The 25,005-nt window shown below is 36.5% G+C and overlaps 1 pseudogene; it reads right to left on the bottom strand.

Moving 5' to 3' along the window:
• Nucleotides 1-2,825: 2,825 nt before the first annotated feature.
• Nucleotides 2,826-24,583, bottom strand: LOC133099144 (inactive caspase-12-like; annotated as a pseudogene).
• Between the last annotated feature and the right edge of the window lie 422 nt (nt 24,584-25,005).

Raw genomic sequence — 25,005 nt, 5'->3', positions numbered from 1 at the left:
TCAGTAATATAATCATTGCTTGATATCAGAACACCTATTAATATACTCTATCAGTAGTTCAAATAGAAAGATCATATTTTCTTTCTCTTTGCTCTAGTCTACATAAGGACCCAAATAACATTCATCTCTTAGAGGGAGAAAAACCATATGAAAATAACAATGTAAATATACACTTTATTATAAAAAAATCTTGCTTAAATCAACAGAAGAAAAACTATCCTTACTGATGAAACACTGGAGGCATTTCCACGAAAATAATAATTAAGAATGCCCATTTTCACTATTTTAATGTTTATTTTATCTAGAGGTATGTGATAAATATAAAATTTCATGAATATGAAATAAAAGCTGTGAATAGTGGCAAGGGAAAGACAAGTTTATGATTTGCAGATAACAAAATTTTATATGTAGAATTTTCAAAAGAAAAACTAAGTGAAAGATTCTCTACAACAATGAATGTTCAATATGGCTGCTGAATTAAATTTATATATAATTAAGAATCAACAGTGCCTGTCATTTTCTTTTCTTAACACTGACAGCAATAACCAGTTGGAAACTATGGAGGAAAGTATTTTCATTCAAAACAGTAAGAAAATACAATCTATTCAGGAATATCTTTATCCAAAAATTTGAGGAAGTTATGTGAAGGAAAATCTAAACTTTTGCTTAAAGATAAAAATATAATATGTGGCTTAATGATTACATAAAACATAGTCCTAAGGATGTACTTATTTAAATTCCATTAAAACCCCCTTTTAGTTGTCAGAAAACTTACAACATCTTTCTAAAATTCATCTGAAAACATGTACAATACAAGAATAAGAAGATTGTGAACAGGGAGAACTAAAGAAGACTATAAAACAACAGTAATTAACAGTGTGATGTGGCATAGCCCTGAAAGATAAATCAGTGCATGTAACAGTAATGACTTCCACTATCAAAATTGCCCACTATGTGACAGGCAGTGTAACAGGGAGGCACTTCATACACATAATATTGTACCTGCTCTATATGAGTCAAGTGTTAGTGTACCCACTTCATACTTGGAAAATTGTGTCAGAGAAGTTAGCTAATTTATTACAAATTATGGATTTTTATAGATGCAAGATTTAAAAGAAAGACTCATGCTACATTGGAGGGGCTAATCAGACAGAATGATTTCCTGACTTTCAATTTTCTAGACCAGATTTCCAGAGACATGGCTATTTTTTTGTTTTCCACTTGTAGGAATATTAGATTACCTGTTGTATGCTTACTTTAAGACTGTTATTTTGTTTTTTATTTTTTTTGAAGCTAGCTTGAGTGGATTCCAATCCCTTGTAGTCAAAGATTCCCTAATGTAAAAACCAAAGTCTAGTATCTTTATTATATATTCCCAAAAAAAAGTAGCCCAGAGCACATTCTAAATTAATATTAAAGACAATTAGTAAGAAAATGAAGCATGAATCAACAAGTATTTCTTTCACAGTTTGTAATTCATTGAAAAAATATCAATAATATCCTTAATAATAGTATCCCACAATTCATAGGAAACAACATATATAATTTAGAGATAGATAAAAAAATCTTAAAAGCAATTCTAAAAAATTATTGATGAAGTAGTACAATATTTCATTTAAAAAAGTAAAAGTAAATGCAGAAATATATAAATGGATGTCATTACTGAAAATTTCAATGTTCTACATGTCACATAATAGCATACACAAAATAATATCAAACTAAGAAATACTTGCTAACATGACCATGATCTAATAACATAAGAACATGATCTAATCCTTCCTTCTAATACAGGGAAGATTTACACAAGTTGATAAGAAAAACACAAAAAACTTGAAACAAAATAGGAAAATAATATGAATTAATAATTCATATTAAGATCTAGGTAATAAAGATATTTAAAATATGTTCCAATGAAATTGATTATTTTTATCTATTAAATTAGTAACAGTATTAAAAAGAGGCATTTATCTTCATTTCTCTGCCAATCATTATCAGCTTTATTTCTTGTGTGCATATAACAAATCTTGACAATAAAAAAATGTAGAAGTATTTAGACTTGCATCTAGAAATACCAAAAAGGTTAACAAGTATTATTTCTTCGTTAAAATTTTTGTTTTTCTATACTTAAAATTTGTTTTGTAATGAGCATGACATATTTATGGTAAAATGAGAAAGCAAGCATAATTTTAAAAGAATTTATGAAGCATTAATGCAGCAGTAGTATAGGAGTGATTTTACCTTGTTATTTTTGGAGGATGGGCAGTTGGGAAGTTTATATAAAAATGTTCTTAATTAAGTTGACCTTTTAAAATAGTAGATTCATAGGAACCATAATGCCTTAATTTTCCTGGAAAAAATAAAGAGAAGAGAACATGAGTAATTGGGTTCCTAGAGATAAGATATAAATAGAACTCATCTCTCCTGTGAGATATATCTTCACAAAAGGGCTATGGACCTGTCATCCCCAAATGGGAAGATCTACACTAGGGTCTCATGGCCTCAGCATAGATCCAGCAATAACAGTTGACACTGTGGTCCAGGCAGCCCTCATCACAAACAGAGAAGGGATGTGACTCAGCAAAACTGACTTCTCGGAAGTCAGGAAGCTAAACATCTGCTCTACATAGCATGTTTGTGCATGCATCAAAACTAAATATTTTATATTCACTGAGTAGATCCTTGAGAGAAATGAGGACTGAAATGTTTTCTAGCAAGCTACCTTTGGACTTTTATCATTTCATGTGCAGTCATTATACAATGGCCAAAGTCAAATAAAACTACGGTTTTACCAGCAGCCAGTAAGAAAAGGCAGATAAGACGAGCTTCAGTGACTACGGTGCTGCAGCACTCTGTCATTGTTCTCCATTCTGTCCAGACTTTTTGTATAGACTCTGAGCAGGGAGCACCCAAATCCACTTCTTGGATACATTTATCTGGATGCTTTGCATGATTTTAATTCCCTGGGGAGAGGTAGAAATATCGTATCATGGATAGTCTTTCAATCGTGGGCATCTGGGTCAGTACATTTGGGGTCTCAAATGAATGTTGAACCTAAAATAGTAAAGAAATCTTTTTTAAAAAATTTAAAAGGGAATTCTGGACTTCTTCTCAGAAGTGAGTATATAGTATATAGTTTGTATTAAGGTTGTGGTCAGATAGTACAATATAAACAGAAGAACTTTTTAGCTTTTCCTTGGATATAGTACCTACGCAAATGAAATAGTACTCTCAAAAGCACTCGTTAAATAAGCAAGGCTATCAGAATCAGAAAAACTCACTCTGGTTCTACGTAGTGTACTTCCAAAAACTTCCTCTTTACATAAACTTAGAGTACAGGAAGGAGTATCAAGATGACTTAAGAGCTTCAGAATTCACAGAAAAGCTTTGCAAACAGTTCTACAAAGTTTTCTGGGACATAAATTGAAAAGACATGGAGATTCCTACCTTTCGAAAAATCTCCTCCAAATGATAACACCAAGATTATTCGTTGAAGTAGTAGATAAGTTGGGAAATGAAGAGAGAGCCATTTGTGTAAAGTATCCAAGAAACATTACCTGAAAATAAACGGTTTTAAAATAATGGGGGAATTCAGCCACCATATAAGTGTACAAGACTCTTAGAGCCATAGCTATTGAACAAAGTTTCATTTTGGTGCTTCGTAGGAAGGAGGGAGGCCAAATCTGGATAATGCTGAGATGTTTCCATAACAGGCCCAGAGAAGCCATCATAGACCCTCAATTATAAATTCCTTTGACTTTCATAGTAGGCAGGGCCAACATTATGGCCTCTAGGACTGCAAATAGTAGAAAAGAACATAAATCCTTTGAGCATTTACTACATAATAGGATAAAAGAAGCCAGGTCTTGACAGTCCTTGACTCTGGGCCTCCTCTTCATCCATACTGTTTTAATACTATAATTTTTTTGCACTTACTGTTTTATTGAGTGAACATCTTTTGACTTACTACCTCTCTTTACCATTGCAATGTGATCAAATTTCTCTTATCAGAAAAAGCTAATATTCTCTTAATTGTCACTTTATCTGCAGCTACCTTCCTATTTCTCCTTCCTTTTTATAGTTAAATTTCTCCAATTTATCTCTACTCAACATCTTCATTTCCTCCTAGCTTGCTCACTTCTGTCTGTCTTCTCCTTCCCACAACAACTTTACAAAATGACTTTCCCCAAGGTCATCCATGACCTCTAATTCATTAAGTCTAATGGTCATTTATCAGGCCTCACATTTACCTGGTCTCCCATTCACATCAGAAAATATTGGTAACTCCAACAAATTCTTTCTTCATAACTCTGACAACACATCTTCCTAGTTTTCTTATTCCCTGACCATACTTTCTTAGTATAATTTGCTGACTAATATTTCTGTCTCAGATCCTGAACTCTAGAGTTCTTCAAACCTTAGATTTAGGATCTATTCTCCTTCTATTCTCTGTTGCTAGATAAATTGATCCATTTTTAGAATATTAGATATCATTCTTAGGCAAGCATCTCCCAAAATTCAAATGCTCTCTCTTCTGGAATATACAGCTATGTAACTCTCCACTCTTCATTTCATCTTGAAATATGCCAAAGGCATCTCAAATTTTCTTTCAGGGTTCCCATTTTAATGAATGAACCAGAGTTCTCCACTTGAAAACTTGAGTCACCTCAATCATGTCTTCATGTTCATCAGACATACACGCTAAACTACTAGGCCATATAAATTTTATATACTAATTATTTCCTGGATCCAAATATTTACCTCATCCCAAGACTATCATTATCACCTATGGCTTGTAATACTGCAATAGCATTTTAACCTATCTCCCTACATCTAATATTGTTGTACTGTAATTCATTCTCCACAGAATCCTCACAGTGATCATCTTAAAAGAGACATACAGATGGCCAAAAGGGACATGAAAAGATGCTCAACATAACTAATTATTAGAGAAATGCAAATCAAAACTACAGTGAGGTATCACTTCACACCGATCAGAATGGCCAACATCAAAAAGTCTACAAATAATAAATGCTGGAGAGGGTGTGGAGAAAAAGGAAACCTCCTAAATTATTGGTGGGAATGTAAATTGGTGTAACCACTATGGAAAACAGTGGAGTTTCCTTAAGAAACTAAAAATAGAGCTACCATATGATCCTGCAATCCCACTCCTGGGCATATATCTGGAGAAAACCATAATTCAAAAACATACATGCACCCCAATGTTCATAGCAGCACTATTTACAATAGCCAAGACATGGAAGAAACCTAAGTGTCTATAAACAGATGAATGGATAAAGAAAATGTGAGATATATATACATACATATATATATATATATATATATATATATGTATATATATATATATCTCACAATAGAATACTATTCAGCCATTAAAAAGAATGAAATAATGTCATTTGCAGCAACATGGATGGACCTAGAGATTATCATACTATGTGAAGTAAGCCAGACAAAGACAAATATATGATATCACTTATATGTGGACTCTAAAAAAATGATAAAAATGAACTTATTCATAAAATAGAAATAGAATCAGAGACATAGAAAACAAACTTATGGCTTCCAAAGGGGAAAGGAGGGATAGATAAATTAGGAGTTTGGGATTAAAATATACACACTATGATATATAAAATAGATAACCAACAAGGACCTACTGTATAGCACAGGAAGCTATACTCAATATCTTGTAATAACCTATAATGAAAGAGAATGTAAAAAAAGAATCACTTTCCTGTACACCTGAAACTAACATAACATTGTAAATCAACTATATTTCAATAAAATTTTTTAAAAAGAAAAATAAGCAAGAAAATTTTATCATTTCATTGCTTAAAAGTCACCTAAGCAATGAAATAGTATAAAATAAAATTAGTAGTAGTATAAAGTAAAACTAGTATTAAAATATATTAGTGCAAAAGACCAAATCCTTCCTTAACATATGAGGCCTCAAATTATGTGGCTCTTGTGTATTTCTCCAAATTTCTTCTGGTTACTGTCCCCTGGCTCTGTGTTTTAGCCACACTGGTTCTCTGGTTCTTTTTTCTAAGTTCCTTTCTTTCTTTCTCACGCCCTCCTCGTACACTGTTTTGTTTTTTTTTTTCTGTCTGGAATATTCCTCTCTTACCCTTGTCAGCCTAAAAATGTTAAGAGGCAATAATCAAGCAAAAGCATTTATTTGGGATCAAAGAATTGCTATTCAAGGCACACAGATTTGGGTAGCAATCCAAATAGTGTCCCACTAAGGATCAAAATCAGAGGTTTTTAAGACAAAAAAGGGAATGTCTACATAATTTGCTTACAAAGAATTTTGATTGGTGTTGCAAGGCAGAAAGCTAGACTTGACTGAACATGATTGGTTGCCAAGGCTATCACTCAGCAAAAGTCCATTACTGGAGCAAGTAGCAGGTATTCTTGCAGAGTTATTGGAATATTTGGCATATCTGTAGTTTGGTCCAGCTCAAAAGTTCATGTTTCAGCTGGTGAAGATGTGCATAAAGCTCACTTCGTTAATGGCCTCTCGGCTCCATTTTAAAACCACGTGACATAAGTGAGTCTGTTTGATTTTGTCTTTCATGCCCTTGATATGGTTAACTCCTTCATCTTTCAAATGTGAGCACACATTTTTTCTTTAAAACACTTATCACATTTGACAATCATTATTTATTTCTGTTAAACATAACAGATATTTTCCCCCAATTAATTTCTGTCTTCCTGGCCTGACCATACACTCTGTAATGTTTAGTGACCATGCCTGCTTTAGCTGTGTATCACATGCCCTGCACCTAGTACATTATCTGCACATAGTTATGTATATAAAAATATTAATGCAAGAATTTCACATATTAGACTTTATTTCCTCAATTAAATTAAACAATCTCTTAGAGTATGTATCAGACTGCATATACTTTTTAAACTTCCTTTAAGAGCTAAAAGCACAGAACTCTTCTTTCAAATAAAATATTATTAAAACTCCAATATGTAAAACAAAGAGAAGTAGAACTATTCCAGTTGTGGAATGGGTGTTTCCTGCATGGTCTTTTTCCTATTTCCCCAGGTAGACTCAGAGGGTCCTCTAATCCCTTCCTAGTCACAAGCAGCCATGAACCAACAGCACTGCATCACCATGGAGCTTTTAAAAAATGAAGAATCTCAGGCCCTGCCCCAGACATACTGAATCAGAAATCTATTTTTTAATGAGATTCTCAATGATTCCCATGCACATTAAAATTTGAAATTACTACACTAAAGCACTTAGAACTTGTATAAACTAGGTTTTTAAAACTGCCCTTGTTATCTAAATCATTGATAAGACAATATCATGAATGACTGTTAAATAGATTTTCTACAGGTATGACCATGAGCAATCAAGAATATCTTTTATTTCTACCTCTACTGTGACTTTCCTGCCAAAGAAGGATTTTCAGTCACTGACTGCACTCTCATGAAGTCAGGCATTTGAATGTTAACTAATAACCTGAGACTAGATTCAAATAACAGGCCGATAGGTGTTGAGCAAGCTTTACAGTTTCACTGGTTGGCTCATTTAGTTGTTAGTAGATCATCAGTTGGACCAAATCTGAGAAGATGATACATTTCTGTGCCATTGTTACATCTAAAAAACCTCTTGATTTATGTATAGACTATTTTGGACTATTTTAAATCTGGGTCTTCACCAAAGTCCTGTTTATTTTGAAAATTTCCTCCAGTATCAATACATACAGGTTTCCAGTCATGAAAATCTCAATACTTAAATATCTTCCCCACCTAAATATCTCATTAGTTAGGGAAGAAATGTTCTTATATTAGTGATAAGATATGATCATAACCAAGCCTGTGATCAAGAAACTAATAGGAGATCTAGAAATTATTCTCTCTGAAGTCACTTACGTGGAGTCGAAGATTTGAAAGCAATGAAGCCTTTCTCCACATGACTCTTTGTAATGGCATCATTCCAGATGGAACACTGCAAGAATTGGTCATACCTATATGCAGAGGCTTCTCCCATGTCAGTCACCCAAACAACCCCAGCACCTTCTGAGACATCCATGTCTTATAAAAGATGTTATATTAACACACACACATACACACAGAAAGTCTCTTTTACAATTATTCCTTTCAATATGGCATTTATTAAAAATGCAAATGTCTTGCTACTAGAAAAACTGCCTCACTGACTGGGAACCACATAAAGCCCACTTAAGTTTAGAATGACCATGTTGACAACCTAGTCCCAAATAATCAGGATATTCCTCATTATTCTAGGCTATTTATCATTTCTTAAAAAAAAAGAAAAATAGTACAGCCTTATTACAATTTCTTTCTGGACTGGACCTAAGAGTTATACTGAAATATTGTTTCTCTCCCCATCCCTGGGAAAATGAAGGCTAGACTCTAGACTAATAGAAAGAAGTACATGGCCACTCCCTGGGTTTCCTGAACTCAGACTCACTGCCTCAGCAGGCCTGCATAATGATGACCTTGGGTTTGTCTTTTAGACTCTGGCAGTTATGGCTGTTGAAAATTTGGAAGATGGTATCATTACGAAGAATATCTGGGTCTTTTTCTGTGTGTTTTGTCCCACAGATTCCATCCATGATGCCATGTGACACAAATACAAGGAATGTGCTGTCTGAGGATTGGTGCTCTTGGCGGGCAGCAAACTGTCTTGGCGCTGTTTCCATTTCCTGAAAAAACACTCTAGAATTACTATTGAGGAATTCTCCTTATATAGTTTATACTCAAATAATAGGTGGAGTTCACAAAAAGGAGCAGGCACTAAAGAATCAGGTGATTTGGACTGAATGGAATTGTAAGATAAATTATATTCTGACATAAAACCAGGAAATTAGATGTGTAAAATATTAAAGTTAGTAGAGATTTTACATAGCATCTAGCCCAATGGTTTTCAATAGAACCTTACACTTAAGAAGATACTGGGAGATGGAGTATAATGAGGGGCAAGTGAGATGATATGTCTCCAATACGAGAGCTTTGCTTTCATCTGTTTTACATGTTGGAGTTTCTGTAAGTTTTTATTAAAAAGAGAGAGACAGAGACAGAGGCAGAGACAGAGAGAATTTTCTATTGACAAAAATTAGAAACACAACAAATTCCTTCATCTTGGAAGAGCAGAAAGTTAGGTTTAAAATGGTTTGTCTAAAGCCCTCTGGGATTATTTTTGGCACGGCCAGAATCACAACATTTTCTTTATGTGTGTATGTGCAATTTTTTTCTACACACCTGGTTTTACATTTACACACATGATATTGAAACTGTAAAAGTCTCATAAGCTCTTTCTGTAGATATCAGTAACTTTCAGGGCCCAGAGCTTATGTCTCACCCAGGCTATCAAGTAATAGATTCCTCCCAGGTTGAGAACTTTAGAAAGATCCAACATTTGGGGGAAATACTGCTACATAGAGCTGCTCTAAATATTTTCTATGAGACTGTGCATGGGAGGAGGCTGAAATTAAGGGAATCCTATTCTGGAGCAAATATAATTTCTATAACATGCATTTTATTCTTACAGGTGCTAAGGAAGAGGTTCAAAACTGTTTAGGAGGGAAGGAAGCTTGTCCCACTCTCCTGGTCCATTACCAGAACTGTGAGATCCTCTTTTACAACCACTGAGTATCCAAGGTTTTCAAGCAAATCTTGCATTCCCAAAAGGTCAACCTCAGAACCATATCGATTAGAAAGATAGTCAAATTCTTTGTTGCAGATGATGAGGGCCAGGCGTGTCCGGCCTTCATTCTCCATCACTGGATATATCTGCAATTAACAGACACAAAATGAGTTGCTCCAGACCTCCTAATTTTGCCTCCAAAGTTCATACAAAACAGGCCCTTACAATTAAACAGTGGATGGCTGGAGAGCTTGGGAATGGAAATATATTCTCTTGAGGAAAGAGACAATACCTGAAATTGAAAACATATACTAGGTCTGAGTATACACTCTAGGAACTTGGCTTCAGTTGGGTGGTGGATAGGAGTTCAGAATGTGATAGAAGAGACAGGAAATCAAATGTAAGAACCAGATAATTAGATAACATGATTAAATAACATCCTGTGCTTTTGGTCTGATCTTAGGACATTTGTAACAAGAACTAAAATTGAGTGAGTCCCAGTATCTTGTTTAAATGGAAAATCTTCCAAAGCATATCATCTCATCTTCCTTCGTTGTCTTCAGTGTATGGAAATGATCAGGAGGACAAAGTTTTAACTTCCCAGGTTGGGAAGCCTGTGTTTCCTGAGGAGCTAAAAGAGAAAAAATGGTTTATTAAACAGTAACATCCACTGCCATGAAGTTATGTAGATCTTTTGACTGGGCTTTCATTCTCCAGAAATGCTTACTGCCAGCCCACCACAAAGTTTAATATAATAAGAAAATCATTTCATATTTAAAATGACTAAAACACAAATCTTGAATACTCCCCATTTTACTTTCTGCGTCTTACTGAACCCACCATAAATTTCTGTTTTTGTTAGTGGTCACAACTTTGATTGCTTTCTCAGACCCAACACACTAGACTCACATAAACATGATATCTAAGATTGGGAAGGAAGCCTAATGTTCATCTTGCCTAATAAGGTCATTATTCAGATATTTGAACTCTGCTGACTATATGCCTACTTTATTATTACCACTCTCTGAAATATCTCCACTAACAAGGTACTTACAACATTCTAAGGCATTTTTAAACAGTTCTGAGCATCATAAAGTGTGAACTTTCCAAGCACTGGTATATATTTTCCACATTGGGAACATACAGAAAAAAACATCTAATTCCTCTTCCTGTAAAGCCCATGAATTCTCCCATGACTTCAATATACCTTTCCCTATGTTTCTATTATTTTATGTAAATGTCCCATATAAATAATTATTTTTATCTTAATTGTGTTTACTGTACTGTAAGCATAATTAAGACAGGGAAGATATCTTTAATCTCTGTATTCCCAGTATCTAGAATGATACCTGGCACAGATTAAAAGTTTATGACTGCTTGTTAATGAATAGTTATCTTCTCATACTTGAAAATAGCTACCAAGTATCCCCTGGTTCACATTTTCCCTTAGGCAACAAACCTTTTATTCCTTCTAATATTTTTGCATAAGAATATCATTGATGGAGATCAAGATGGCTGAGAAGTAGGAGGATGTGGAGCTCATCTCTCCCCACAAATACATCAAGAATACATCTACAAATGGAAAAATTCTCACAGATCACTGGCTGAACACTAGCAGAGGACCTCAGGCACCTAAAAGGACAAGAAAGATCCCTGCATAACTGGGTAGGATGAAGGAAAGGAGAAGGGAAAAAGAAGAGGAGAGGAAGCAGGATGGGAACGGCACCCCTGGGTAGGGTAGCTGAAGGAGAGGAGAGGTTCCTGCATCCAAGGAAGCACACTCACCTGTGGGAAGATCAGTTGGGACAAAAGGGAGCTTCTGAGGCTGTTGGAAGAGAGTGCAGCAACTGGTCTGTGGCAGGCAAGACAGAGTGAGACCTACACAGACAGTCTGTGCCACAGCCCTGCATGCCCCAGCCTGAGATGCGTGTCCACTGGTGCGCACAGGGCCTGGGTGTTGGAACATGGGGTTTGGAGAGCAAACCCGGGGAAAGGACTGCTGTTGGCTGCAAGGAGACAGCTTGAGAGGACAGGAGTGAGGAAATCCACAACCAGGAATGCTTGTGGAGGAAACCTGGACTACCGTAGAAGCAAAGCGCCAAGATTAAGTGACACTTAAGGGGTGGAGAAGCCATTGCAGCCTTTCTCCCCACATGTTGGCTGCTGCCTCCCCAGGCCAGCTCCCTCATGCCCAGGACCACTGGCTTACTGCATGCCCATCACCACCATGGCTCTTGTGACCCTGGCCTCAGTGCTGCATCCAAGCTCCCTCCCCACCGGGGCAGACTCGTGTGCTCCATGGAAGACTCAGGAGCAGACCTCTGTGGGTGGCCCACATGCAGAGGTGGGGCTGAAACCACAGCTGAGCCCCAGGGAACATGCAACTAAGGAAGAAAAACTCAAATCTCTCCTCACAGCTGTGTGAAGATTCAATTGACATCCCCGTGACCAGCCTTGTAATCTCAGCACCTACAGAATGTCTGAATGGGCAACAAATGCTCCCACAGCCAAGACGGACCTAGCTTTAGCATCTGTAGACTTTGTGGGCACATATACATAGGGGTTGGGCCAGGCTAGAGTCAGAGCTGCCCCCATAGCACCCACAGTAAGTCCAGATCCATGACTACTTGCAATCCTGGAACCTGAATTCAGTGGATCTATGCTGGAGGTCTGGTGAAAAAATATTCTGAGAGATACCAGGGCTAGTTGCTGGCATACCCACAGTTAAGGTGGGGCCGAAAGCAGTGCCATCAACAGTGTAACCTGAGAGCTCTCACAATGGGTGAAAGGTGACACAACAGAGCACACCCATAGGTGAACAGCTCCAGAGGAGGAATACTCAGTGGCTTCCTTCCTAGTAGGAGTATTGCAGTCCTGCCTACCTCAAACCACAGATCAGAAACACAGCTAAGAAACAGATCTGGGAGCCTCTCTTCCAACAATTAGGGAGCAGACTCCAAGGAAGGAAGCAAGGAAGTAACAATCACAGGGCAAAGGGGAGACCCTGCTCAATATCCATTGCAGGCTCTGGACACTACAACATAAGTCACACCTCCTATAAAGGGAATAACAGCCATCATACAGTGAGGAAAGAGGTGGCAGACATCTATACTAAAAACAACCCTTGCACCAAAAAATATTAAACCCATGCAGGCTACACAGAGAAGTTCCACATAAAATAGCCCTCCAATACAGTCTGAGGGTCTGGCATTGGGTGGAAGGAGCCCCAGAGCATTTTAGTCTTGAAAGCCAGCAGGCTTGAGTGCAAGAGCTCCATAGCACTGGGGGAAAAAGAGACTCCACTCTTGGAGAGTCACAGAAAACAGTACCTCCATAGGAATGCAGGCTACAACTACCTAGGGGTCTTAGAGGGTCTACTGGGAAGGCAGATGTCAACTATCCTTCACTGTGAGGGCAAGGAAACTGGTAGCAGAAGCCCCAGGGAATATTGAATGGAGTGCGATCTCCCAGAGGTCCACATTTCAGCAGCAAGACCTGGTCCCATCCAACAAACTTTAGGCCCCAGAGCTGGAAAGTCTCATGCCAAACAACAACCAAGGTAGGAACACAGCCCCACCCATCAGAAGACATGCTGCCTAAAGTTGTACTGAGCTCACAACTGCCTCAAAACACACCCCTAGACATGGCCCTGCCCATCACAGGGACAAGACACAGGTCCATCTGTGAGAGGGCAGGCACCAGTCCCTTCCACAAGGAGGCCTACACAAGCCCCTGGACCAACCTCACCCACTAGGGAGCAGACTTCAGAAACAAGAGGAACTAAGATCCTGCAGCTTGTGGAAAGGAGACTGTAAACACAGAAAGTTAGACAAAATGAGATGACAGAGAAGTATGTCCCAGATAAAGAAACAAGATAAAACCCCACAAGAACAACTAAATGAAAAGAAGATAGGCAATCTACCTGAAAAAGAATTCAGAGTAATGATAGTAAAGATGATCCAAAATCTCAGAAAAAGAGTTGAGGCATGGATTGAGAAGATACAAGAAATATTTAACAAAGAACTAGTAGATTTAAAGAACAGAGATGAACAATACAATACATGAAATGAAAAATACGCTAGAAGGAATAAAGAGCAGAATAACTTAGGCAGAAGAATGAATAAGTGAGCTGGAAGACAGAGTGGTGGAAATCACTGCCAAGAACAGAATAAAATGAACAGAATGAAAAGAAATGAGGACAGTCTCAGAGACCTCTGGGACAATATTAAATTCACCAACATTTGCATTATAGGGGTCTCAAAGGAGAAGAAAAAGAGAAAGGGTCTGAGAAAATATTTGAAGAGATTATAGACGAAAACGTCCCTAACATGAGAAAGGAAACACTCACTGAAGTCCAGGAAGTGCAGAGAATCCCATACAGGATAAATCCAAGGAGGAACACAGCAAGACATATATTAATCAAACTGATAAAAATTAAAGAGAAACAAAAAATATTAAAAGCAACAAGGGAAAAGCAACAAATAATATACAAGGGAATCCCCATAAGGTTACCAGCTGATTTTTCAGCAGAAACTCTGCAGGCCAGAAAGGAGTGACATGATATATTTCAATCAATGAAAGGGAAAAACCTACAACCAAGAATATTCTAACCAGTGGGTCTCTCATTCAGATTCGTTGGAGAAATCAAAAGCTTTACAGACAAGCAAAAGCTAAAAGAATTCAGCACTATGAAGTGAGCTTTACAACAGATGCTAAAGGAACTTCTCTAGGCAAGAAAGAGACCAGCAACTTAAAACAATCTTGTACATATATAGACTACTAAATCAAAACCTCAAGGGAACAACAAACTCCAAAACTACAATAGATATACACATAAAAAAGAAAAATCAACACAAACACAACACTAAAGATGGTCATCAAACCACAAGAGAAGAGAACATAAGAGGAAGGGAAAAAAAAAAAGACCTACAAAAACAAACCCAAAACAATTAAGAAAATGGCAATAGGAACATACATATCAATAATTACCTTAAATGTAAATGGATTAAATGTTCCATCTGAAAGACATAGACTGGCTGAATGAATATAAAAACAAGACCCATATAAGAGACCCATATAATAAGACCCAGTGTATATATATATACACTGTCTACAAGAGACTCCACTTCACACCTAGTGACACATACAGATTGAAAGTAAGGGTATGGAAAAAGGCATTCCACTTAAATGGAAATTAAAAAAAAGTTGGGGTAGCAATATGTATATCAGACAAAATAGACTTTAAAATAAAGACTCTCACAAAAGACAAAGAGGACACTACATAATGATCAAGGGATCAATCCATGAAGAAATTATAACAATTGCAAATATATATGCACCCAACAGAGGAGCACCTCAGTATGTAAGATAAATGCTAACAGCCATGAAAGGGGAAAATGACAGTAATACAGTAATAGTGGGTGACTTTAATACCCCAATTACACCAAAGGACAGATCTTCCAGACAGAAAATTAGTAAGGAAACACAGACTTAAATGACACATTAGACCAGATAAACTTAACTGATATCTATAGGTAATTCCATCTGAAAGCAGCAGAATATACTTTTGTCTCAAGTGCACATGGAACATTCCCCACGATAGATCACATCTTGGGCCACAAATCAAGCCTCAGTAAATTTAAGAAAATTGAAATCATATCAAGCATCTTTTCTGAACACAACAGAAATCAATTACGTAAAAAAAAACTGTAAAAAACCCAAACACATGGAGCCTAAACAGTATGTTACTAAACAACCAATGAATCACTGAAGAAATCGAAGAGGAAATTTAAAAATAACTAGAGGCAAATGACAACAACAAAAAAAATGATGATCCGAAACCTATTGGACACAGAAAAGCAGTTTTAAGAGGGAAATTTATAGGAATACAATCTTACCTGTGGAAACAAGAAAAATCTTAAGTAAACAACTCAACCCTACACCGAAAGCAACTAGAGAAAGAAGAACAAACAAAACCTAAAGTTAGTAGGAAATAAATCATAAATATCAGAGCAGAAATAAATGAAATAGAGATGAATAATACAATAGCAAAGATCAATGAAACCAAAATCTGGTTCAATTTTTAACAAAATTGATAGACTTTTAGCCTGACTTATCAAGAAAAAAATGGAGAGAACTCAAATCAATAAAAGTAGAAATGAAAAAGAAGTTACAATGGACACCAGAGAAATACAAAGGATCATATGAGACTACTCAAAGCAACCTTATACCAATAAATGGATAGACTCGAAGAAATGGGCAAATTCTTAGAAAGATACAAGACTGAACCAGAAAAAAATAGAAAATATGAACAGACCAATCACAAGTACTGAAATTAAAACTGTGATTAAAGAACTTCCAACAAACAAATGTCCAGGACTAGATGGCTTCACAGGTGAATTGTATCAAACATTTACAGAAGAGTTAATACCTATCCTCTTTAAACTATTCCAAAAAAAATCACAGAGGAAGGAACATTCTCAAGCTCATTCTCCAAGGCCATCATCATCGTGATTCCAAAACCAGCCAAACATATCACAAAAAAAGAAAATTATAGGCCAATATCACTCATGAACATAGATGCAAAAATCCCCAACGAAACATTAGCAAACTGAATCCAACAACACATTAAAAGAATCATACACCATGTTCGAGTGGAATTTATCGCAGGGATGCAAGGATTCTTCAACATATGTAAATCAATCAGTGTGATACACCACATTAACAAACTGAAGAATAAAAACCATAAGATCATCTCAATAGATGCAGGAAAAGCTTTTGACAATATTCAACACCCACTTATGATAAAAACTCTCCAGAAAGTGGGCATAGAGGGAACCTAACTCAACATAATAAAGGCCGTATACCAGAAACCCACAGCAAACATCATTCCTAATGGTGAAAAACCAAAAGCATTTCCTCTAAGATCAAGAACAAGACAAGGATGTCCACCCTTGCCATTACTATTCAACATATTTTTGGAAGTCCTAGCCACAGCAATCAGAAAAGAAAAAGGAATAAAAGGAATCCAAATTGGAAAAGAGGAAGTAAAACTGTCACTGTTTGCAAATGACATGATACTATACATAGAAAATCCTAAATATACTACCAGAAAACTACTAGAGCTCATCAATGAATTTGGTAAAGTTTCAGGATACAAAATTAATATGCAGAAATCACTTGCATTCCTATACACTAACAACAAAAGATCAGAAAAGGAAATTAAGGAAACAATCCCATTTACCATTGAATCAAAAAGAATAAAATACCGAAGAATAAACATACTTAAGGAAACAAGAGAACTGTACTCAGAAAACTATAAGATTCTGATGAAAGAAATCAAAGATGACACAAACAGATGGAGAGATATACCATGTTCTTAGATTGAAAGAATCACTGTTGTGAAAATGACTGTACTACCCAAAGTAATCCACTGATTCGATGCAATCCCTATCAAATTACCAATAGCATTTTTCACAGAATTAGAACAAAAAAATTTACAGTTGGTAGGGAAACATGAAAGATCCCGAATAGCCAAGGCAATCTTGAGAAAAAAAAAAACTGAGCAGGAGGAATCAGGCGCCTGACTTCAGATAATACTACAAAGCTACAGTCAACAAAACAGTATGTTACTGGCACAAAAACAGAAATATAGATCAATGGAGGAGTATAGAAAGTCCAGAGGTAAACCCAGGCATCTATGGTCACCTAATCTATGACAAAGGAGGCAAGAATATACAATGGAGAAAAGACAGTCTCTTCAATAAGTGGTGCTGGGAAAACTGGACAGGTACATGTAAAAGAAAGAAATTAGAACATTCTCTAACACCATACACAAAAATACACTCAAAATGGATTAAAGACCTAAATGTAACACCAGACACTATAAAACTCTTAGAGGAAAACATAGGCAGAACAGTTTCTGACATAAATTGCAGCAAGATGTTTTTTGATCCACCTCCTAGAGTAATGAAAATAAAAACAAAAATAAACAAATGGGATCTAATAAAATTTAAAATCTTTTGCATATCAAAGGAAACCATCAACAGAAGGAAAAGAAAACCCATGGAATGGGAGAAAATATTTGCAAACGAAGCAACTGACAAGGGATTATCTCCAAAATATACAAACAGATCATGCAGCTCAGTATCAAAAAACAAAAAAACACAATAAAAAAATGGGCAGAAGATCTAAATAGATATTTCTCCCAAGAAGACATACAGATGGCCAAGAGATACATGAAAAGATGGTCAACATCACTAATTATTAGAGAAATGCAAATCAAAACTATAATGAGGTATCACCTCACACCAGTTAGAATGGCCATCGTTAAAGAATCGACAAACAATAAATGCTAGAGAGATTGTGGAGAAAAAGGAACCCTCCTACACTCTTGGCGGGAATGTAAATTGGTACAGCCACTATGGAGAACAGTCTGGAGATTCCTTAAAAAACTGAAAAGAGAGCTACCATATGATCCAGCAATCCCACTCCTGGGCATATATCTGGAGAAAACCATAACTGGAAAGGATACATGCACCCCAGTGTTCATTGCTGCACTGTTTTACTCACACATAAAAAATAATGAATTAATGCCATTTTGAGCAACATGGATGGACCTAGATATTGTTATACTGAGTGAAATAAGTCAGACAGAGAAAGACAAATATCATATGATATTGCTTATATGTGGAATCCAAAGAAATGGTACAAATGAACCTATTTACAAAGCAGAACTTGAGTCACAGATGTAGAAAACAAACTTGTGGTTACCAGGGTAGAAAGGAGTGGGGAGTGATAAATTGAGTTTGGGATTGACATGTACACACTACTATATATAGACTAGATAACTAATAAGAACCTACTGTATAGCACAGGGAACTGTACTCAATAGTCTGTAATGACTTATATGGGAATAGAAACTAAAAAAGAGTGGGTATATGTGTATGTATAACTGACTCACTTTGTTAGTTTCTGACAGTAAAACTAACACAACATTTTAAATCAACTATACTCCAATAAGAAAAGTAAGAATAAATAAATAAATAAATAAATAAATAAATAAATAAATAAATAAATAATAGAACAATATTTTGGTTACTGGGGGAAGGGTGGGGGAGAGGGATAGTTAGGAGTTTGGGACTGACATGTACATACTGCTATATTTAAAATGGATAACCAACAAGGACCTACTGTATAGCACAGGGAACTCTGCTCAGTATTATTTAACAACATAAATAAGAAAAGAATTTGAAAAAGAATAGATATATATTTTAAAATAAATAAATAACATTATTGCATCAAAAAAAGGAACAATTTCATCCTTTTAATCAACAAGTTCATGAAATTACCTATATCTCTACCCACCTTCTGTTCTTTCCCTCCTACTAAAAAGAAAGATATGTTCTTCCTCTGATCTAAGCGTGATACCACTCCTTATGAGTCCCTTTCCCTCTCACACACAGGAAGTTTACTCAAGCATTTATTCAGCCGTATCTTCTATAGCATCAATTTCTACCTCTCTCCCTTCTATGCTATCCCCGTTGGCATATTAGAATCTTAATTTATCTTTTAAAAACACATTTCCTTGACTCTGTTTCCCCTCCATCTATTGTCCCATTTCTCTGCTCCACTTCTCAGCACAGCCGTTAAAGGCATTGTCTATTTTCACTATTTTCATGTTTTCAACTCTGATTTTTTTTCTTGTATGCATAAAATGGCTATTATCCTCACAACTTAAGCAAAATACCTGTTATCAAGGTTACCACTGACTATTTGTTGCTTTCTTAGCATTTAGCATGGTTGAACACATCTTTCTTGAAAAATGCTCTCTAGGCTTCTGTGACCCTGCATTTTCCAGCTACTCTTTCGAAATCTGTCTGTGTTCATTGCTAAATTTTCCTCATCTGCCAAACTTCCAAAAGTGGGATTATTCTATATTAGAGTCTCTGTTATTCTCTATCAACATCTCTCCCTAGGTGGCCTCTTCTAGGTGGTACCAACATCTCTCTGTGAATTCCTCAGTTGTACATCACCTGTTTGTTCAACATTTTCTCTTGGATGTAACATGTTTTAAACTAAACTTACAAAGAAGGACTTCTGATACCGTCTTCTTCTACAGATAGGTTTCTCCCAAGTTTTCTCTCAACCACAAGTTTTCTCTCTCTCAGGAATTGATATCTTTCACCCAGTTGCTGAGCCCAAAACTTAGAATCATTTTTTTTTCTATTGTTTTAATTGGGGTATAGTTGCTTTACAATGTTGTGCTGGTTTCTGCTGTACAGTGAAGTGAATCAGCTATATGTATATATATATATCTCCTCTTTTTTGGATTTCCTTCCCATTTAGGTCACCACAGAGCATTGAGTAGCGTTCCCTATGCTATACAGCAGGTTTTCATTAGTTATCTATTTTATACATATTAGTATAAAATACATACAGATTAGTGTATATATGTCAATCCCAATTTCCCAATTCATCCCACCTCCCTCTTTCCCCACTTGGTGTCCATACGTTTTTTCTCTACATCTGTCTCTTATTTCTGCTTTGCAAACAGGTTCATCTGTACCATTTTTCTAGATTCCACATATATGCATTAATATACCATATTTGCTTTTCTCTTTCTGACTTACTTCACTCTGTATGACAGCCTCTAGTTCTATTCATGTCTCTACAAATCCTTCATCTCTTTCGTTAGCCCATATCCAATCCATCTGTAGTTTCTGTTGACTCTATCTCCAAAATAGATCCCAAATATAACCACTTGTTATCATCTCTATTACTGCAACCCCAGCCTAAAAGCTATTATCTCTCAACTGAAACACTTAAATAGCTTACAAGTAGATTTTCTATTCTATGTTTATCACTCCTCTGCTCAAAAACTTCTAAAGGCTTTATATTGCAAATAAAATCCGAATTGTTTTGCATTCTCTCAGAGGCCCCACATGCGATGGCCGTCCCAGTCTGTCTGACAGCTCCTGCACCCATATCCCCCTCATTTCCTACTCCCCAGCCAGACCAGCTTTCTCTATTACCCTTTTACATGACAAGACCATTCCTGACTCACAGCCCTTGTTCTTGTTTCCTCTTTCCATGGAATGTTTTTGCCTTAAATTTTGGCACAATTCCCTCCCTATTGTTCAGGTATATACTGAAATATAATCTCAAAAGAGTTCTCATAACTGTTCACCCTGACTCATGTGTACCCCTCCCCTCAACAACAATATCACTTTCTATGGCCTAATCCACTTTCTTGTGTACATCCCCTGAAATTATACTGTTTATTTTTTGAGAGTTTACTATATATCTGCCCTCACTACACTGTATAAAAGAAGTAACTTTATCTTGCTCACTGCTATAAACACAGTAATTAAAATAGCATACTGTAGATTTTCAATTAGTATATGAATATATAATGTATGAATGGATATAACAATGAATAAAGATGACAAAGTTTTTATTCCTTTTGTAAGTTTTTCTGTAACTTTTGAAAATATAGTACTCAGAAGACAATACTATCATTACCCTTTTTCTGGATGCTATGGTTCTTTAATGTGGCCCAATAATTCATCAGATTCTTTGGTGACCACATAGTATGTGTGACTCATGCTGTTTTTTTTAATGTGTTTTTCTTAATCACATCCTTATTCTGTTTTGTGCAGTTGGTAGTTGCCTATATCTTTGATGTTTTATGAATCCTTTCAGAGATGTTATCAACTCCATTTAAAAATGTGAGTCTCAGAAATGTTGGTTATACCAGCAAATATGGTTAATCAGAGACAGTGATGGGCTCAGTGTTACAGATTTCTTGGGTTTTACTTCAGTTCTCTTTCCACTACACCATAAGGAGTTTCTTTATCTGTCTTTGCTCTAATAATGTCATTATGTGTCCATGATATTACCTATCATAGTTAGAACAGATACCTGGGACAATCTAGCATTCTTCTCAGTTTCATAATCTTCACTTTCAACTTCCACATTCTTAGGAGAATTGAATATCAGGGATGTAAATGCTAACCTTACTTTTAAGGGACTTTGTTAGGTGCAGAGGAGAGAAATAAGCCAGGTTTTCTGAGCCTCAGTTCAGTGGTCTTTCCACTATAATGTAGGGACGTTGTACAGCTGCCTTACCCCAAGTAATGAATGAGGGTTCCCATGAGCCACTGGGTTTGGGGGCAGTTACCTGTTGGAGGGAGAGCCAATGCCTGGGCTGATTCAACTTTTTCCTCATCTCTACTTTTTTCACTTTCATCTTCAGATTCTGAGGTGGAATGAAAAAATTTAAGGATCAATGCTCTATTCTGAAGGTCATTTCCAAAGATGAGAACTGACTGAGAACATAGAATTTCTAGGTTTTTAAGGAAATACCTTCTAACAGCACTAGGGGTCTAAGAGTATTCACTTGGGATGTGTGATTTGGAGGTAGTTACCTGTCAAAGAAGAAGATGACTCAGTGCTCTCAGATTCATCATTCTCATTTTCCAGATGAGATCCTGAACTAATAGTAAAATAAAATTTGTTAGCAGAACTAAGTTTATAGAACCTATACACTTCAAACTCTTTCCCTTGCACTGACTAGGAAACGACTATGCTCAGCATGGGACTGACTACTCTATGAAGCATGGAGATTTGCCCCATTCTCTAAGTTCCAGGTTTGTTTTAGAAAACTGTAACTTTGTGCCAAGTGAAAGAGGAGGCAGATTTTCTCTGAAACAAAGAAGAACTCATTATCTTCCTCTTCTGTAATTCAAGGAATATTCAAATTCATTAATCAAGGTTTTCTGAAATAGCACTTTTCATTATGAGGAAGAAAAATACATTGTTGTACAAAAGTTAGTCTTTCAACAATAACAAAATAGTCCCAGAGGGTGTTCCAAGAATTGGGGATATACTCATGTATAATTTTACCCTGAACTAGGGGTCAGTAAACTATGGCCCACTGTCTAAATTCAGCCTGACACCTGTTTTTGTAAATAAAGTTTTATTGGAACACATCCACACTTATTTTGTACTTACTTTCTATCGCTGATTCTATACTACAACAGCAGACGTGAGTAATTATTACAGAAACCATATGGTCCGAAAAGCTTGAAATATTTACTCTCTGGCTCATTATAGAAAAAGTGTGCCGACACATGCTCTAGAGAGAAGGACACATCTATGTTCCTCAAACTTTCAATTTCCCTATGTCTTCCTTTAACAAGGAGAAATACAGGTTCTCAGAGATTTGTTCCTTGGGTAATCCACAGCTAAGAAGAAGATGGTGGATTTTGTTCTACTGATCATTCTATATCTGGGAATGACTCTAAAGGCCACAGTATATGGCCAGAGTAGCACAGATTAGGTAAAGACTATCATTTAATTTAATACAGCACCAACACCATTTATTCCTTTAACAAATATTTACTCAACATCTAATCTGTGTCAGACTGGGGATGATGGAACAGGGACTGGGTAGATCAGGGCATTTTGTGGCATTAAATAAGATAGACAGGCAAAGAAGGTGCTAGAAATGTGAATAGTATATTATCCACTTGCAAAAAGAAATAAGAAGACAAAAACTGCATAAGGATAGTAGATAAAGAACAAGTTACTAGCCCTTTACTGAGATACTCACTTAAACTCAGTTGTTTCTTGGGGTTGAAGAAACGGTCCTTAAATATTTTGCCTGCCATTTGCGTTTTCTCAGTGAGATCATCAACTAGGTCTCCAGTCCTGTTCACAATGTGGTCCACTTCTTCCCCTAATCTTTGTAACTCACCCCTAGTTAACACTTTATTTTCCATCAAATCATCAAAAATGCCATCAAGCACGTTCCTGGCCATTAACTTCACCATGTTGACCAGATCTTCTTTTGGTGGTCTTTTCTCTGTGAGAATGATAGGATTTTAGATACGGAGAGGAGCTTAGATATCTGATTCTAGGCCAGTGGTTCTCAATTTTAAATAATCTCCTGAAAAAGCTTGATAAGCAGAGCTTTTTGTATTCCATTCCCAGAAATTCTTTTTTGATAGATCAGGGTGGAGCCCATGAATTTACATTTCTAACAATTTCTGAGGTGGTGCCAAAGCTGCTAGCCTGAGGACCACACTTAGACTAATACTTATGGATGTTCAATTCTCTAACTTTTTTTTTTTGGATGGGGAAACTGAGGTCCAGAGAAGTGAAGCAACTTCAGTGTAAGTCAGTGAGAGTTGACTGACTCAGTTTAGTCTTTGTATCACCCATGATGCCTTCACTTCCTGTCATTTTTATCAATACCTAATTTAAAAACACATTATATTCAATATGTATAGCAGTAAAACATATTACACCTGTAAAAGAATGCCTTTTTGTTTCCATGGGCAGGGCTGACAGGGTGACTCTCTGTGCAGAGATTGAGAGCACAAACTGTATCTGGTTTGCTCACTGTTACAAAATAAAATTCACACAGAGAGCAGAAATATGTAGGAAACTCAAGTTACTCTGCATTTTTACTGCATGGCCTTTCACTGTGACAAGGTAACACCTGGGTGAGAACTCTGGGTCAAGTCCAGAAGTCCAAAGAAAGGCCTAAAATCAACAAGAAAGTTTTAAAAACATAGGTCCAGATTTTCTAAATTTTCCATTTTTCCAAGAAGTTGTAATGTATTGTCTAAAACACTTTGTTAGCATACTCATTACTGTGCCCCAAGTTTCCATCCCTTACAGTCTCAGAGTAAAATAGTTGTGTCTCGTATGTGCCCCCTTCATTGCTCCTTCTCCTCTCACCCGTTCCTTCGTTCTGAGCTGTTTCTCCCCACAAAACATAGCCATAAACAACAGAAAACCTGGAGCGACTCACCAGCCATTGCTGCTCCAGCTCCCTGGGCAGGAAAAGCGGTGAAAATGAAAGCAGTTTTCTTTCTTTGCTCTCAGTGGACCAGCATTACCTAAAAGGGAAACTGCAGCTTCTCAAATTCTCTCATTCTTTGACAGGATAGAATTTGACTCCTCCTCTGATATGTAGCTTCTCTCTTTTAGAACACAGGAAGTGAATACTGACTTTTCTCCTTACTGTAACAAAGTCACCAGAATGAAATACATACACACACACTCACACACACACACACAGGGTCACAAACATAAGTTTCTATGTTGTTTTCCAGACTATTTTTAACACAGTTAATAAGTCAAATTGACCCTTATTTGTCTCTGTGCCACCCCTTAGCCACTAAATAGTAGGGGTGCCTCACTTGACTGATGTCTCCTCAACCCCGGAAATGAAGTGTGAACTTAGAAGCCTTGGGGGAAGGGGAGCGAGAAATTGACTGAGAACTGCCAAACAGTTTTTAAAACCCAGATAAATGATCTCTTTATTTCTCTCTTCATCTGCTATTTTGTCA

The sequence above is a fragment of the Eubalaena glacialis genome, chromosome 10 (genome assembly GCF_028564815.1).
Source record: "Eubalaena glacialis isolate mEubGla1 chromosome 10, mEubGla1.1.hap2.+ XY, whole genome shotgun sequence".
NCBI lineage: Eukaryota > Metazoa > Chordata > Mammalia > Artiodactyla > Balaenidae > Eubalaena > Eubalaena glacialis.
The sequence above is the reverse complement of the archived record's forward strand: the minus strand, read 5'-3'. Positions and strand labels throughout refer to the sequence as shown.